General features: G+C 39.9%; 1 pseudogene; it reads left to right on the top strand.

Moving 5' to 3' along the window:
* Positions 1–709: 709 nt before the first annotated feature.
* Positions 710–1,021, top strand: LOC125105401 (ATP synthase subunit f, mitochondrial-like; annotated as a pseudogene).
* The last annotated feature ends 17,103 nt before the right edge of the window (positions 1,022–18,124 follow it).

The following is an 18,124-nucleotide window of genomic DNA, read 5'->3' as shown; positions in this document are numbered from 1 at the left end:
AAACTAATATGAGTCACCTTGGGATACTGATTCAGTAGGTCTGGAGTAGACCCTTTAACTTGCATTTCTAAGAAGCTCCCAAGTTATGTGGATGTGGTTTGTACAGGAACCACACTTAAGTAGCAAGAGAGTACAGTGCATGCTTGTTACTCAGTAAATATTTGTTGAGTGAGTCCTCTTCTGTGATAACACCCAGAAATAAGAAACTTCTTATAGAGACACACCCCCTTCTTGTACTCTGTGTTAGACGGTGAGGAATTTTTACTTTCTCAGGTGCTAACTCTCTCAAGCTATTGTGATTTACATACTTTTCATCTCTATCCTGACATTCTGCCCATGTGGAGGTAGGACCCAGGGTTGTTTTCCGTATAGGCAGCATTGCTGTATGCACTCTGATCTAGTCACCCTTTCCTAGCCCAGTCTGGTATAATTAACAGTCTGCCCAGTGTGCTGCACTATGATGTCAACATCATAGACAAGGCCAGGAGGGAAACTAGAAGCCCCTTCTGTAAGACCCATTCCCCCCTAGAGCCACAACCCCTCCCCTCCTCCGTGGTAGGGAGTTACTTGAGCAATAAATTGGTTTGCAAAGCTTAACAAACCAAAAAATAAAAATCAAGCCACATGAGAACTCCCAACACAGAGGTACCTTAAACTGAGCAAGAATTAAAAGTTAACCAGACTTACTACAGGTACCCAAGACTCCAAGATGGCATCAGTCATACCAGTGGAGGAGAAGCAGCCCATGGATGTCAAACTAGGAGAGCTGCTAAACTGGATACTGATGTGGGATTTCACCTCTAAAGGCACTGCTGGAGCTTTTCAAAAAGTCTACTACTAATATTACAACAAGTATGTCAGTGTGAAAAAGGGAGCATCAATGGGATATCTGTGGTGCTAGCAGTTTCTGTGTCTTTCAACTACTGCCTTTCTTACAAGGACCTGAAACATGAGTGGCTGTGCAAGTACTACTGAAGTGGGCCCTATGTGAAGGGCACACTCTGCATTCCAGAACATGACCTTTGCCTGATACCCCTGAATCCTGTTGTATTTGAACTGAGAATTACCACCCAATAATAGATGACTGGGAAAAGAAAAAAAAAAGTTAACCAGACTAGTGTCTTGAGAAATCTATTGCCTGGTTTTCCCCTTCACGAGGAAAAAAAAAAAAAAAAAAGAAAGAAAGAAAAAGAAAGAAAACATTTGCCTGTTGAGCTAGTTGAGCTACAGCAAAAATACCTCATAAATTAAAATCTCAACCTTGGTCTTTTGGAGTAGATATTTTCCTTAAAATAGGATCAAAAGCCAAGTTAAAAAATGGTTGAAATATTTATGTTGAAATATTCTTTTGGAATGAACTAGGCATATTTTGGACAGATGACAATGTTAGTTTTATTGTATAAAACCATGTTTAGTATTTTAGGAATTGTCTTGTTTGAGATCACTGGATTGTGTAGACAGAAAAATTCTGTTGTCTTATGATCAATTTAATGCTTACTGTCAATTTAACAGTTATTCTCATTCATTGGCTACTCAGCTGGGGACTCTAAGAGTACAATGTTAGTAAAATTCACTTGGGGATACTAGCATGTACACATTAGCTGAATACATTGGGCTGTGATTTGTAGTGAGAGCCTGGTTTTACAGGGAGCATTTTCTACCCACCCACAGCTTCATGATGATGTTGAAATCTGTCTAGTCGGTGGAGGATCAGTAGCTTAAAGAGCTAATGAATATTCATTTCTTTTCCCTGGGTACAAAGTAAAATAACCAGTAATTAGTATAATATTTAATACTTCTATTCAAAATAAATAAATCTTTTGTAAAAAAAAAAAAACCTAATTATTATAATGTAGCAAATTCTGCATATGTAACTGGAATTGGATGTGGTGTTTTGAAAATGCTTCTAAGCCCTCATTTACATGTTTTGAGATTAGTTAATTATTCCCCTTGTATGCATAAAACAGAACTGTAAATTTTTACCTGCATTTATTATTCATTTTCCTATCTCCCAAGTTTAGCTGATTCTAATATTTAAATTTTGCATTTTCTTGATACTGAAGATATTTGTATTTTGAAGTAATGTTTTGAATTAAGATTTGTTCTCCCTTTCTTTTTTTTTTTTTTTCATTCTCCCTTTCTTTTGTTGCATAGATACAGGATGCAATAGGTATAAAAATTCCCAGATGGTGTTTCTTATCTGATCCTAGGTTTATGTGGCAAGGTTTAGCTGTTCCAATTTTTAAAAATATACATCTTTGAGCATGTAATACATGGTAGAACACTATGCAGGGTGCTTTCACAATTGTCATCATTGTTTTTTATTCTACAGCACTTGTGTGGAATTTGTTTTTCTACCACTGTTCTGTAGATAAACTGAGCTCCAAGAGTTTCTTTAACTCCCTTCATGCAAAGTGTAGAATTCTAACTTATCATCTTTCTGAGTCCAAATCCAGTTTATACCGCAACTGTGAGTTTCTGATGTCTCTTTTGCTAAGGGGAGAAAGGTTTGGAGGAGGTGATGATATGCTTGTTTGCAAGTGAAAATTTATAAGAGTGACATCATGGTTTTGGGTACTTGTGAGTGCCAACCACTGTCAGGGCACAGGGACGGCCCAGGACAGTAGCTACGCAGGAAAATACTATTTTGGCCTGCGGCAAAGAAGGAAACTTCTCATCTGTAGCCTGAATGTCTCTCAGTGATACTGGCTAGTGCCTGCCGGAGAGAATTTACTTTCTTGTCCAGATGTGAGTAGATAGATCTATGTCAGATACAGTCAGAATCCTTGAAGACCTAGGTAATTCATTGTGCTGCTCCTCCATTCTACGGGAAAATGGAAATGCTGACTTGCAGGGAGTTTGTATGACTTATCTGTAGTGGGGAGCAAATACAAGGCCTTTATTTTGGTTCTTTTGAGAGATTCCCAGGACAACTAGAGTAAAATTCAGACCTTGTGGCCCCATGTGACCAGGCTACTGCCTGCCTCTTCTAGCTCCTGGTGTGTTTCCCTTCTCCCCAGTGCTCAGCACAGGCCAGCCACACTAGTCTCCCTCTTTCTGTTCCCTAATTTGCAAGTTTGTTCCTGCCTCCAAACCTTTGCATTTATTGTTCTCTCTGCTTGGAGTGCTCTTCCCTGCTGTTTCCACATGGCTGATTCTTTCTCATCTTCAGACCTTAGTTCAGATACCCCCTTCACACAGAGCCTTCTTTGACCCCCCCCATCTAAAAGAGCCTCTCCCCATGACCCCCCACAGTCTCCCAGGAACTCATTATCATGTGACCCTGTTCACTTGACTTCAGAGCAGTTTTGCTTTCTGAAATGATTTTTCTTTATTTTCTTATTGATTGTTTTGTTTATTGCTTTGGAATCCAGAGCTGCTCTGGCACATAATAGGTAATAATATGTGTTTAATAATGGATATGAATGCATTGATGAATAGATGAAAGTAAGACCTATAGAATTACAAATTCTAGAGTTTGAGGGCACTGGCTAGTAATCTGTGCCAACTTTGCACCCATTCGTCTCTATTTGATGATTTCACCTGAAAGAAAACTCATTACTTTATAAAACAGTGTTCCCAGTGCTTCTATTGAGAGACAGTGTGGGACTCTGGAAATCAAGTCAATCTCATCTTAATTCAAATCCAGATCTCTTACAGACTAGCTGTGAGCCATGATTAGGTTAGTTAATTTTGCTGTGTCCTGTTTTCCCATCTTAAAAAGAGGGGTGATAATGTTTACCTGGACAAAGTGCTGTGACAAATAAATGAAGCCATGTATACAAGTGTATAGACATGGTATATAGGAGGTTAGCATGTCAAGAGGGTCAAATCAATGTTAAATTTCTTCTTTCTCTGTTCTTTCTGTCCATTTGTCCTGTATTGTGCATCTCATGCATAGTCATATCTGATCCCACCTTTGAATTAGGCACATTGCATCAGTCTTGTTTTACAGGAGAGGAAACTGGAGGTCATGCTATTAAGTGATTTGCCCAAAGTTCTCCTTCTAAGAAATGGTTCAGTCACTGGCGAATTCTCTTTCCATCTCACCAAAGCTACCTCTTTCTTCTGTCCGCAAAACTGAACAGCAAACTGGTTGATGAAATGAAAGGAAGCAAATCCATTGGCCACTTTAACTCTCAGAATGGCAGGGGGCATATGCTTCACCCCTAAGGGCAGCACAGCCTGCTAGAACCTGAGGGCCTGTGCCAAGGAGATGTGTAAACATGGACAAAGGAGCAGACCTCCACCTCTTGGTGCTAGGACTCTAGTCCCCCACCTTTAGTGACCACAGCCCCGCTACTAGTTAATTCGGGCTCTGGCCCTGAAATGAATGAAGTTATTATTATCGCTTGTCACTTGCAGATTGTTTCTGGGTACTGTGATGTTCCAGCTATAGTTGCTGGGTATTATGTGGGCCAATTAGGAATTGTGGTCTTTTGGAAGGCAACAGGGCAATGAAGAACATAGGTTTAGAGCCGGACTTGAGTTCAAATTCTTATTCCATGATATATCAACTGTATGAGTTGTGCAAGGTACTTTCTGGATTTTCTGTTTTTTCTCCTTCTGTATGAGAGGAATAATTTCATCTACCTCACAAGGTTTATTTGGAGATTAAAAATGTCTAGCACATGTCACTTTGTAGTGCATGATAACAACAGCCACCATCCCCTTTTCCCACAGATAATATTATTCTCTGGGTAGAAAATTAAGGGACATGGCCAGAAATAGCTAAGTGCCCCTACCATGACCCATTTTAACAGGGCGAAAGCTTAGAAGTTCTCCTTGTTTCCCACTTGTATTTTCCGAGTGTGATAAGTGAAATCTGGAGGAATTAGTTTACTTCTAAACACTTAGGGTGGAAGTAATGTGAGTAATAAATTATCCTCTATTCCCTAAGATCTCCCTGGTCATTATTCTCTAATCTAATTAGAATGCCGGATGCAGATCCATCCATCTTCATCAAGAAGCAATGGTAAACTGGGAGAAACACTTACTGAAAAGGAAGGATGGATTTTCCTTGAAGTAGCCGAGGATGAAACTTAGAAACTCGAGCTAACATCCAGAATCACAGGTGAGAACTGTGTGGTGCTTTCTTCTCACATATGCATATCTACATTTTGCTTTCCTTTTAATAGTCAATCAAATGTCTATGTTAGAAATATTTATAAGGTTACTAGAGTTTATGCTTGCTTATGTTGTTTTCCTCCTTCAGCATGATGGGAAATCATCCAGACTTTTTTGGTTTCCCTCTCCCATAACCCTCAAAGTTTCCAGGGCCTAGAGTCCAGGCGGTAAAGTGTCATTTGTGGTCATTCATGACGTCTTTGGCTTTCTGGGACATTTGTGTAGCTAATACGTCCAGATGATGTGGCAGTCAAATTATCTACCAAATGGAGCCAGATATTGCTAGGAGAAAATACACAGATAAGAAAATTTTATCTCTGTTGAAACTCCAAAGGAAACTAAGTAAAACCTAATGGTCTATGTGTTTTGCTCCATGGGAAGTATAATTGGGTGGTGATTTGAGGACTTTATAGAGACAGCCAAGCTCAAAATCTTTATTTTTTAGCCCTAATATTTGAATATACCTTCCTTCAAAATTGCTGTATTTGAATATACCTTCCTTCTCCCATCCATCCATTCATTTGTCCTCTTTCTATTCCTTTGTGTGAATGGCTGTGACTTGGTAAAATGGGTGCTAGCTGTCTTGCTCACCCTTATTTCTCTAGCATTTAGGAGCGAAGGACCTGTGCATTTCAGATGGTCAGTGAGTACCATGAGAAGCATCTACATTTGTGGTTCCAGATTTTTGTGATGTTAGTTGGACAGATCATTTGCTGAGTCTCTCTCTTGTCCCTCATATCTTGTATGAAAGCAACAAGCATAACCACTCCACCTTAACTTTTGAAAAGCACTGAAAAAAAAGGTGAAGAACCATTTATATCCAATAACTAGCAGGTGCTCAATACGTATTTTTAATTTATATTATTATGAGGTTGGTAAGCAATTAATATGAAGTTGAATGCCAGAAAGTAAAAAGAGGTTACAGATAAAAGCTAGAAAAATATTTTGTTCATTTATTCACTCATTCATTTATTCATTCAGTGGTTCAATAAATATGTGACTGTGTTCTAGTCATAGACCTAGATGCTAAGGTTGTTGCCCCAAAAGATTTTGTCTTTTGGGAGAAACAGATAATTACACAAACATTTGCACATGTAATTATTTGATTGCAGCAGAGATATATACCACAATGATAAAAACAAAGTGCAGTGATAGGGTACGATGGGGGACTAACTAATCTGAGGAATTGGGAAGGCCATTCTTGCAGAAATAACATTTAAGCCAAGGCCTAAAACACCAGTAGAATTTAAGCAAATTTATAAAGTACCATTGAAAACCTGCTTTCCAGGGGCATCTGGCTGGCTCAGTTGATAGAGCATGTGACTCTTGATCTTGGGGGTTAAGAGTGTGAGCCCCATGTCAGTGTAAAGATTACTTTAAAGAAAGACAGTAAAATAAACAAAAGTAAATAAAATAAAAACAAATGGTAGTTTAAAAACAAAACAAACAAACAAAAAAACCTACTTTCCAAGTTTTTGTGAGACTAGGTACTCTCCCACTCTCCTAATTGCTTACTCTTTTTCACTAACCAAGTAGAGCTTGACATTCTGGTGGGTTTCTCTTCTCACTCCTTTGCCAGTTGGTGGAGCACACTGGCTGCCACTGCCTTATAAAAGAATCTGAAAATGTGGCTCCAGGAAAAATCACACAACTCAGAGAATTTCACACAGCAAAGCACTAATGAGAATATATCTCTATTCCTAATTATAAAGAATTAACTGTTAAAAATTTAGTGTTTCTACTTCTTGTGGGAATTTCCTTTGCCAAAGAAAAGAGCAAATGTGCTAGGCATAGATTCAGAGTTTGTTAATGTAGGAGGGTGAGAATCTGAAATCTCTAATATGGCAGACATGTTAGGTGTAATATATAAATATCGCTACTGAGCCCCTCAGGCCCCTGAGTCCTAATGGAGTTTTCCTTGACAGGCCAGCTAAGAGGAGACATTAGCAGGCCATCAATGAAAGCAACAGTTATTCTGCTCATATTAGCCCAGCTTCCCTTCCCCCTGCTTGTGACCCCCAGAATGCTTTATTTTGTTTATTTTTCTATAGTTGATTTGGTTCTTCTTTTTAAACAGTGACTACCATACATATTTATTGTAGACAGAAAGAGCAAATACAGTTTTGTAAAAGAAGTGAAAAAAAAGTAGCCATACCCAGAAAATACTAACAGCTGTATTTTGTGTTATATAAATGTGTATATATAGGGATATATATAATTAACTTGAGATCATACTGATATCACATTGTTGATTATCAGTCCTTTACAACTGTTTCTTTTTTCTAACATTCAACAATGAGTTACTTTTACAATAAACCTTGGGCCTTCTGTGAAGCCAATCATTTGAGGAGATTACTCGCCCTAATAACCCGCAGTGCACAGTCCCTTTCAGGAGAGTTTGTTAACCTTAGGGACTAATAACTAATAACAGGCCTCTATTGCAGTGCTGTGCAAGTGGCTGCTTATGTGGTACTTGGGGACTCCTGGGATTGAGGAGCATTTTTGCAAAGTTGCACGGAAAAGTGTCACTTGGGCTTTCCCCCTTCCTTTCTCTTTAGTTTTCAAAAGCATAGAAATTGCAGTACCCTCAAGCAAAAACCAACTTCAACTGTAGTTGATAGGAGCTCAGTATTTTGGAGGACAGCAAGAAAAAAATACATTCTGCATGAATTTATAGATTAATAAAGATGAGTTCAAACTGTTAGTAACTTGGTAACTATATGCCAGAGTTAAAGCTGCAGTTGGGTTGTTTCCCCTGTTTCATGTTTTGAAAGTGGTTCACAATGCTACCACACTGTAAACGTGCTCAGATTAGATGGTTTTGCCCTCCTATTCAAACACCAAATGCTTCCAGACTCCTCAACATCCGCCCCCCTCAATATTTGGGGACCATAATGCTCTAAACTTCCAGATATGGACCCATCAGAGGGGAGAGCCGCTGTAGAAGGGACTCCAGGCAAAGGGCTCATGCTGGTGAAGGATGAGTTTGTTATAGAAATGGAGCAACTAGTATACCTGTTGGGGAAAGGGGTGATTGCTACATTTTTCTCACAGTACCCATGCTGGCCGATTAAAGCAGAGAAGGAATGCAACATTGGTAAGGAAATCCAGTATGGCATACTAGGGGGAGAACAGAATAACAACCTTGCCAAGGTGCCTACCTGGGGTTGAACTTGGTCTGAGGTCCCATTAAGATTTAAAAAAAAGATTTATGTCAGGAAATGTGCTGTTTTCATTATAATCTTTGTTCACAACTTCTGTTGGAACTTCAATTTCTAAACACTCGTGAAAAGAAATCGCAGAATCTGATTTCCAAAATAAAAACAATAAAAAGCAGTCCAAGCACATAATACATTCATTTGCCCAGCTATAACTATGTCTATAACTATGGTAACTAGTGTCTTTTTGACACTTACTATGCCAGGCATTCTCTTATTATCTCATTTTATTCCAACAACAATAATCTGAAATAGGTGCTGTAAATTCACTTGGTGTTTCAGAAGAAGAGACTGAGTCAAGAGAAAGGTTCAGCCAGGCCTGGGTTGGCTCTGAAGTCCATGTTCTTAACAATGACCTCTACTACCCAACCTGAGTTCTTTTGTTTTGCACTGGTGACATTCATGCAAGAGCAGCTGCTCTTTTGTGACACTGAGAGATGAACTTGGGGCTCTGAAGTGCTTCTTAGCAAACTAGAGAAACTTTGCGAAGTACATTGGTAATGGGCCTGCTCTTGGGGCTCATTTCTCTGGGCTCTTACCGCCAGGATAGAATGAGAGATTTCACTTAGATAATCAGCTTGGAGTGGAAACAGTGTGTAAAAAGTTTGTGGTGTTCAGAGATGATAAAAACATGATTTAACAGAAGTTGCAGTTTCGCTTTTCACTTGAGGTGGAGGCATCTTAAAAGAGAAGAAAAACACAAGGGTTCAGTCTGATTAGGTTGGTTATCTGGCTTGGGTCAACTCTTGACTTCTCTGAGGCTTGATTTCTTCATATATTAAATAAAAGGCTTAAGCCCAATAATCCACAGTGTGTCTCAGCGCTGAGTGTGAGTTTGGTCTTCCTCTGTGGTGGCTGGGCAGTTACAGAAAGAGGGCAGCCTCTCCTTGTTTCCCTTTTTTCCCTTTTCCCCAACCCCTTGCATTAGCTAACAACTTTATTCTTTTTTTTTTTTTTTTTTTTTTTTTTTGAGAGTCCAGGTACAGGCAGAAAAACCTGTCCTTTAGTCTAGAGTGAAGTATCACAGACTCAGTGGCTATAGACGTCAAATAGATATATATTTAAAAAAAAAAAAAACCAGAAGTATATGTTTTGTGTATGCTCAGTACCATTTTCCTGAAAACATCTGTTGCTCTAATCCCCTCTATGATTTTTCCACTTTTGGTAAAGACAGTGGCATAGAGTAATACTTCCCTATTATAAGAAGAACAACTGAAGAGATGCTTTATGCAAGTACCACAGAGCACAGTGGTGAGCTGGACTGGCCATAGGCTACCTGTTTGCTTTCTTCTGCTCTGGAGGTGGTGCATCCTAGATCAAAACGTTGATGCAATGCCAGTTTTAAAATCTTGAGAGAACTGTTATATTGTTTTTATGCTGATCATTTATCTACACCCAGAAGTTTCCTTGTGGTTCATCTGAGATCCAGCATTCTTAAAAGTATCTATAGTTACTCTCAATTGCTTTTACAAAAGGAGGGGAAAGGGGTAGTGGAAACTGACAAAGGTTATTCATGAGTAACATACTGCTTTTGGAATTCTATCAGTGTCTGGAAACAGACATGGCTTCCTAGTGTAGTATTTGGGATATATTGGGAACTCAAAAAATACTTGTGGAATGAGAGGATGAATAGATAGATGTATATTTAATAGATGAGAAAAGCCAAAATCTTGTGTTGGTGAAACGTAGCCAGTTGGAGGCAAAACAGACTAAAACCCAGGTCTGTGAATTCTAAACACATTGCTCATTCTACAGTCTCCATGTTTTGTTTTGCTCTGTTTGTGTACAATTTAGTGCCTTAAAATCATGACAACTATTGGGACACCTGGGTGACTCCGTTGGTTAAGCGGCTGCCTTTGGCTCAGGTCATGATCCCAGCATCATGGGATCGAGTCCCGCATGGGGCTCCTTGCTCGGCGGGGAGCCTGCTTCTCCCTCTGCCTCTCCCTGCCACTCTGTCTGCCTGTGCTCGCTCTGAGAAATAAATAAATAAAATCTTAAAAAAAAAAATCATGCCAACTATGAACCAGTAGTCTCCTACATGCTTTCTCAGCTCAAAAGTGTGATTTCTTCCTACAGTTTAGGGAGATACCTCAGCACTAAGCAGGGGGGTGCCACCACACCGACAAACACTTCCCCTTTTGAGTAAATAGGAACTTATGTTAGATGGGTTAGGAAGGAAAGAAGTGCTCTCTGGCCACCCCCAACCCATCATGTTTAAAAGAGCTGAATTCTTTGGGGTCAGCAAAGTATTAAGCAGAAACCAAGTTGCTAGCCCTCTCTGTGGCACCCGCTTAGAATTACCAGTCAAATATGATACAAAATGCTTTAACTAGGGCCAGATGCCTCACAGATTTATCATCAGCAGAAAGTTAAAGGCTCCTCTAGCCTAGGATTTATAAAACTCACTTGTTCATGGTATCCTCCCCATTTTCTTTTCTTTTCTTTTTTTTTTTTTTAAAGATTTTATTTATTTATTTGAGAGAGAGACAGTGAGAGAGAGCATGAGCGAGGAGAAGGTCAGAGAGAGAAGCAGACTCCCCGTGGAGCTGGGAGCCTGATGCGGGACCCGATCCCGGGACTCCAGGATCATGACCTGAGCCAAAGGCAGTCGTCCAACCAACTGAGCCACCCAGGCATCCCAATCTTTTTTTTTTTTTTTTTAACAGAACATCATGAGAAATAATATGTCCTGCACCTTGTTTGAGAAACGCATTCTAAATGTTTTGGGACACTTGAGTGGTTTCTGAGCTATTTATGCAAAACAACGGGCTGTGTAAATGCATTTGACTTGAAGATTTTAATGAATATTACCAAGAATTAAGTCAATACTAATGTTAAGTTTCTTAAAAATAGCGTCTGAGTGGCTCAGTGGGTTAAGGCCTCTGCCTTCGGCTCGGGTCATGGTCCCAGGGTCCTGGGATCGAGCCTCGCGTCGGGCTCTCTGCTCAGCGGGGAGCCTGCTTCCTCCTCTCTCTCTGCCTGCTTCTCTGTGATCTCTGCCTGTCAAATAAATAAATAAAATCTTTAAAAAAAAAAATAGCTGTCTGAGAAAATGTTCTTTTATATTATGCTAACCTCAGTAAGAACATTGAGAAATGAAAGAATTATAGGTTTTTGCTGGCTGGGGTCTCTGTCTTTCTGTATATCTATGATGTCTTTCTCTCTTTCTGTCTCGTATCTAGTTATCTATGTTATTATTATGAGCATTTTTTTAAAGTAAGCTTCACAGGGTACCTTGGTGGCTCAGTTGTTTGAGCTTTGGACTCTTGGTTTTAGCTTGGGTGGTGATCTCAAGTTGTGGGAGCATCCCTGCATCGGCCTGCACACTTACCAGGGAGTCTGCTTGAGATTCTTTCTCTTCCCCTCTCCCTCCCCTCTGCCTTTCTGTACATCCGTGCACACGTGCACACACACACACACTTTCTCTCAAAATAAATAAACAAAATATATTTTTTTAAAAAAGGTAGACTCCATGCCCAGTGTGGAGCCCAAAGCAGGGCTTATACTCATGACCTGGATGAGATCAAGACGTGAGGCTGAGATCAAGAGTCAGAAGCTTAGCCACCCAGGTGCCCCTATTATGAACATTTTTTAAACAAAAAAAAGAATAACCTAATAAATATACATGTACCCATTTCCCAGATTTAATAATTATCAACATGTTACCATAAGTAACACACCAAATTCTTTGTGCTGGAGTATTTTTTCTTAATTTAAAAAAATTTTTTGAGGACGCCTGGGTGGCTCAGTTGGTTAAGCCGCTGCCTTCGGCTCAGGTCATGATCCCAGCGTCCTGGGATCGAGTCCCGCATCAGGCTCCTTGCTCAGTGGGGAGCCTGCTTCTCTCTCTGCCTCTGTCTGCTGCTCTGCCTGCTTGTGTTCTCTCTCTCTCTCTCTCTCTGACAAATAAATAAATAAAATCTTTAAAAAAAAATTTTTTTTTGAGTAATCTCTACACCCTAAGTGGGCTCAAACTCACAACCTGGAGATGAAGAGTCTCATGCTCTAGTGACTGAGCCAGCCAGGTGGCCCTGTGCTGACTATTTTATTTATTTATTTATTTTTTAAGATTTTATTTGTTCATTTGACCAAGAGAGAGAGCACAAGCAGGGGGAGTGGGAGGGAGAGGTATAGGGAGAAGGAGACTCCCGGCTAGGCAAGGAGCCGGGTGCGGGACTCTATCCCAGGACCCTGGGATCATGACCTGAACCCAAGGCAGATGCTTAACTCACTGAGCCATCCAGGTGCCTGTGCTGGAGTTTTTTTTTTTTTTTTTAAGATTTTATTTATTTATTTGTCAGAGTGAGAGAGAGCACAAGTAGGAGAGGCAGCAGGCAGAGGGAGAGGAGAAGCAGTCTCCCCATCGAGCAGGGACCTCGATGCAGGGCTCTATCCCAGGACCCTGGGATTATGACATGAGCCAAAGGCAGACACTTAATGACTGAGCCACCCAGGCACCCCTGTGCTGACTATTTTAAAGAAAATTACCAGTGTCATAACTTTTGCCTCTAAAATGTTTAGTTCTCTAGAAAATAAGGACTGACCACTTCCTGTGTAACCACAATCCTGTTCTCTCACCTGACAGAATTATCAGAGATGCCTCAATGTCATCTATTAGTCAGTCCCTGTTCAGTTTCTCAGTCTTCAAAATGTCTCTTATAGCTGCTTTATTTGGTTGTTACTTTTGGTTGTTATGTCTCTTAAGGCTTCTTAAATCTAGAACTAAATTATACAGGAAAAAGCAAAACTAGAGACTTCTGGAAGAAACACAAGGTTAGAAACCAATAGATCAAATTTTAGTCCTAGCTTTACCACCAAGCAGCTGCCTGCCATTGAGCACAGCACTTAGCCCTCTCAATATCTTTGATCTCGTCTACTCATTCACTTACTGTTCATTCTTTCATTTAACAAATGTGTGTTGAGTGTTCAGTAGGGCCTAGTTCTTGCCGTGTTCTAGAAAGAAAGCTTCCAGAAAATGATAGAATTCCATAATTTCAATTCTTGTGGCTTATCTATGCTAGGATCCATCTGTTTCCTCTCCATTTTCATTACATTGATTTATTGAGGATACAAGACCAGTTGTCCTGTAGAATATATCACATTCTTGAATTGCTTAATTTTTTTTTCTCTTGTGATGTCATTTATCTTGTTTTTCTAGCTTCTCTCTTTCTTGTGACTTGGAAATAGTAACTAAAGGCTTGACCAAATTTGCATGAAATATTTTTGGTGAGAATATTCTATAGGTGGTGCTATGTACTTTATATGAATCTCATCAAGAGTGTTTAATGTCTGGCTGTCCTACTTTTGTAGTGCTAAGACTGATCTTGGGTTTATATCACATAGCCTGATGCCCAACATGGTTTCCCCTTGTGACTGGTAATATATCTGGTTGAGCAGAGGTCCTACTTTGATACCAAGTAAATCTAATTGCCTATCAAGCTTTCCCCTAATATCTACAGATGATCCTTGCTTTTAAATATTTTTTTAATGGATTATAAAATGATGATTTTCTAATTTTATCATTTCTTCTCTATTTATTAGTCAATATTCATCCATAAAGATCTTACTTCATGAACTGGGGCTTAATGGTTATTCTGAAACAGTTTTTTTTTTTTTTAAGATTTTATTTATTTATTTGACAGACAGAGATCACAAGTAGACAGAGAGGCAGGCAGAGAGAGAGTGAGAGGAAGGGAAGCAGGCTCCCTGCTGAGCAGAGATCCTGATACAGGGCTCGATCCCAGGACCCTGGGATCATGACCTGAGCTGAAGGCAGAAGTTTTAACCCACTGAGCCACCCAGGCGTCCCCTGAAACAGTTCTTTACCAGTTTTTCTCCTCTCCTCTCCTCGCCTCTCCTCTCCTCTCCTCTCCTTCCTCTTCTCTCCTCTCCTTTTCTCTTGTCTTCTCTTATCTTATCTTGTCTTCTCTTCTTTTCTCTTCTTTTCCTTCTTAGATAGAGAGGGGATATAGAGGAAGAGGGAGAAGTCAAAAGAGAACCCCAAGCAGGCCCCACACCCAACATAGGACCCAATGTGGGGATTGATCTCACGAACCTGAGATCACAACCAAAATCAAGTTTCCGACACTTAAATGACTGAGATATCCAGGTGCCCCAGTTCTTTACCAATTTTCAGAGTAAGGAGTTGATATATTGGCCAACTCTACTGGTAATAAGTAAGGATTTATTTGTTTGTTTGCTTGCTCTTTTTTGAGTATCATGATGGACTCATGGATATTTAGGTATTCAACGTGCTTCATTCCATTATAGTCAGCTGTTCATTTCGATGCTTAAGTTGTTCCAGCTTTGTGGGTGTCCCTTCAAGTTGGGTAAGTATTTGAAGATGAATGATGAAAAGAGATCCTTTGCAGAAAACATATCTAAGAACTTGCCTGTATCCGGTTTGGGCTAACTGCTGGGCAAATCAGGTCATGTTCACAGGCTTGGGTTCTTCCATTAATACTTCATAGATAAGTCCTGAAAGTCTTAGTGAATAATCAAGAACAAACTGCAAAATGAGCTGGTTTACCTTTCAATGTGCCCTCTTTCACCAAGCAGATGGAGTGGATTGAGTCAGCTGTGGCTCCTGAGGATACAGTCAGGTAGCTAGTTCAGCAGATGGTAGCCAATGACTCAAATGTACAAAAGGTAAATCAGAACTGAGATGTGAGGTAGGTTTCAGTTTTTCTGTGTTTGTTCTGTTTCAGCTGTTCTGCTAACTGCAGTTACAAAAGCCAGATCAAAATGAGCTCAGATTTGGAGGCATAGTAGTTTGGGTAGGGTGGAGGCCAAGGGGAGTTAAGAAAAACAGGTATTGGGGAAAAAGGATGCTTAATCTTCCTTCAGTACTTACTAGCTGTATGGCTAAGGCAAGACAACTAGCTATCTGCACTGGACATGGTACTGGTTCCCCAGTGACAATATGGGCCTGAGGCCTGCTATTCCTAGGCTTGTGACAATGACTAGTGGCCATAGGGTAGATGTGGAAGTGTTAGACTAACTGGAAGACTCATTGTTAGTTAGTAATAAGTAGGGGGCTCCTGACCAGTTGTCCTATAGAATTTATTGCAATTCTGGAAACATCTGATTTTTTTCCCTTGGAATATCATTTATCTTGTTCTTCTATCCCTTGTGTGTTCTAAAACCTGCAAGTAGGAGCAAAAGTTTGGTTAAATTCGGGTTGAAATGTTTTTGGCAAAAATAATTTGGAAGCCAAATTATCTCTCAACTTAAAATAATAATAGTAGGTACCATTTATTCATTGCTTAGGTAGCCCTTTCAACTACTTCTTTAATGTAGGTGCTGTTATTATTCCCATTTTACAAAGACAAAACTGAGGAACAGGAAAGTTAAGTAACTTGCCAAGATCACACAGCCAATAATAAATGACAGACATAGAACTTGGACCTGAGTTTCCAAAGTGGGAACTCTTAACTATTCTTCTGTGCGTGAATGAATATTTTCTGGAGAAATCTGTAACAGATGTCTGCATGATTTGATTTCCATAGCACAGATTTGAAATTTTCATTTGGGGTTCTAGGGAGCACAAGAACATGGAGCGTGGTGTTTTAGCCAACAAGATGACTAAAACAAGTTTCTCCATCCATGATTGAGGCTGTTCATATCTTTTATTTATTTATTTATTTTTTTGTCCTAGAGTCACCTTTGTAGTGGACATCTAGAGGGACTTTACCTGCCTAGAAAAGCAAAGCTGATGCTTTCAGTCACTTGTTATATATAATTTGGAAGATCCAAATATATGCTTCAGATGGCTTGGTCCACCCCTCATAAAGAAGAGCATTTTACTTGGGGCAGTATAGTCCAATGGTTACACACACAGGCTCTCCAAAGAACATTTGGGGTTGAATGGGGCTCTGCTGCTTTACTTGTATTTTATGTTAGGAGATCTTGTCTTAGGTAGTGTTAAATATGTGAACTTGAGTGCAAGGCTGCCTGAGTTTGCAAGAGACATACACAAAGCTTGGTGCATGGTATTCACTCAGTAAAGGCTAGCTATTATTTCTGAGATGAATGGCGTTTTTAGCTCAAAAGTGGGTTATGAAGAGACTCTTTGGGCTCTTCTCTGGAGATTAAGACCAAGAAACACTAGTTCAGAGATTCTCAAAGAGGGTTCTAATACCACCTGCTGGGTGCAACCTACTTCAGGCAGGATGCGGGATATTCATAACAATGATGGGGGAATTCCCCTCCCTTAGCCCCGCACACGTGTTACACCTGTGTCCTGGGACAAGCTGTGTTAATCCCCACTCCCCCTGCCAAACAGCCAGTGTAGTGTCTTTGAAGCACCACTTCCTATGGATCTTTCCTGCTGTGCTGCTCAGTGACTTGAAAAGAGCTTTGAGTCCCACTGACCTGGCTTGAATCCCAGTTTCCCCACAGAGTCACTGTGCGACTTAGAGCCACTTACCCAGCTTTTCTGAGCTCCATCTTCCCAACTGTAAAAAAGATAATTCTTATCTCATGGGTCATCGTGACCACTTAGAACTCATATAAAATGCAGCTCCTGGACCTCCAGAAGCTCCCTTTTTTGACTGTAACCACCTGCCAAGACCACTGACTGCATCTGGGAGACACCTGGGAACAAGGAATTTATCTTTAGTGCTATTTTTAGCAAGCAGAGTTGAGATCTTAAAATAGTGAATTTTTTTCATTTACTTTTTTCAATCAGCTGAGTGTTCCTTCCATCCAACACCCTAAACAGAAATAACGTAATGTGAGAATTGCTAATTACTGACCAGATGATTCCAATAAAGGCATTGCTTATTCCTTTTTTTAAAAAGATTTTTTATTTTTAAGTAATTTCTACCCAACATGGGGCTTGAACTAACGACCGAGAGCTCAAGAATTTCATGCTCCACTGACTGAGCCAGCCAGGTGCCCCACGCATAGCTTACTCTTAAACAGTGATCTTAAAATATGTAAGGTTAGATTAAAAAAAAAAAGGCTCAGGCTAGAGTAATCAAATTCACAGAGACGGTAGAAAGGTACCTGTCAGGGACTGAGGAGAAGAAGATATGGAGTTACTGTTTAACAGGTACAGAGTTTCAGTTTTACAAGATGAAAAGAGTTCTGTGGATGGATGGTGGTGATGGTTGCAGGACAATGTGAATGTACTTAATGCCACTGAACTGGACATTTAAGATAGTTGAAATGGTAAATTTTATCTGTATTTTGCCCCAATTTTAAAAAATATATTAATGTTCAAATCATCAGTGAACACAGCCTTCGTTCCCTTAAGTCTCTGAGTCCTGACAAGGAGGCTAGAAGGAGGCACATCTGGCACTGTGTTCTAGATTCAAAAAGTGAGAGTTACAGCCCTTTGCATAAAATAGCAACCCTGTGTGTGGTCTTCAGCAGCTGTCTGTGGACAATATTGGGGCATTCCTAGGAAATGGACTTTTTTTTTTTTTTTTTTTTTTTTTCATTTTTAAACCTGAGCCCCCTGAAAGGAAGGAACCTATTTGTTGAAGACTCTGTAAAATCAGGTTGTGGAAAATTTTCAGGGAAATAGCTCCATAAATTGTATGTAGATGCAAAACTAACAGGCACATGAAAGATTTGTATTTTGAAAACAAAACCCCAGTGGGATTCTCTCAGCAGAAAATGAAAAGGTCTTCTTAACATTCAGTTGAACTATTAGAGCTGTTTTTGCTGTTGCAAGCACTAATGCAGGTACGGACACTGCCACAGACCCAGATTGCAGTGCAGCAAATTAGCAAGGTTTTAACTTGGCTGCAAATATCAAGCTGGCTGCT

Source organism: Lutra lutra, chromosome 7 (genome assembly GCF_902655055.1).
Source record: "Lutra lutra chromosome 7, mLutLut1.2, whole genome shotgun sequence".
Lineage (NCBI taxonomy): Eukaryota > Metazoa > Chordata > Mammalia > Carnivora > Mustelidae > Lutra > Lutra lutra.
This window is presented reverse-complemented; position numbering and strand designations above follow the sequence as displayed.